This window comes from Triticum urartu, chromosome 4 (assembly GCF_003073215.2).
Source record: "Triticum urartu cultivar G1812 chromosome 4, Tu2.1, whole genome shotgun sequence".
Taxonomy (NCBI): Eukaryota; Viridiplantae; Streptophyta; class Magnoliopsida; order Poales; family Poaceae; genus Triticum; species Triticum urartu.
In genome coordinates this window covers 512,295,020-512,295,403 of record NC_053025.1, presented here as the reverse complement: position 1 = coordinate 512,295,403, position 384 = coordinate 512,295,020, and positions in this window count along the sequence as shown.

Below are 384 nucleotides of genomic sequence, written 5' to 3'. Positions count from 1 at the left end.
TCTTATTAAAAAGCACCAGTTGGAGAGCACCGCTGTCATTTGCATTCATTATTGTTAGTTTACATTGAGTATGACTTGACTAGATCTCGTTTACCATGGATTACAATGTCTAGTTTAAAGGTGCTCTGCATTTATGTTTTGTGGTCTCGAAAAGGTCTAGTGAGATACCATATTGTTATATCATATTATGATTGTTTTGAGAAAGTGTTGTCATCCGAGATTTATTATTATGACTTGCTAGTTGATTATGCCATTGATATGATTAAACTTAAGACCTAAGCGTTATTGTGAATGTGGTTAGTTATAATATTTGCTGAATACTTGAATGCTGGCTTTACATATTTACAATAACAAGAGAAAACAGAGTTTGTTTGGTTTTTTTAT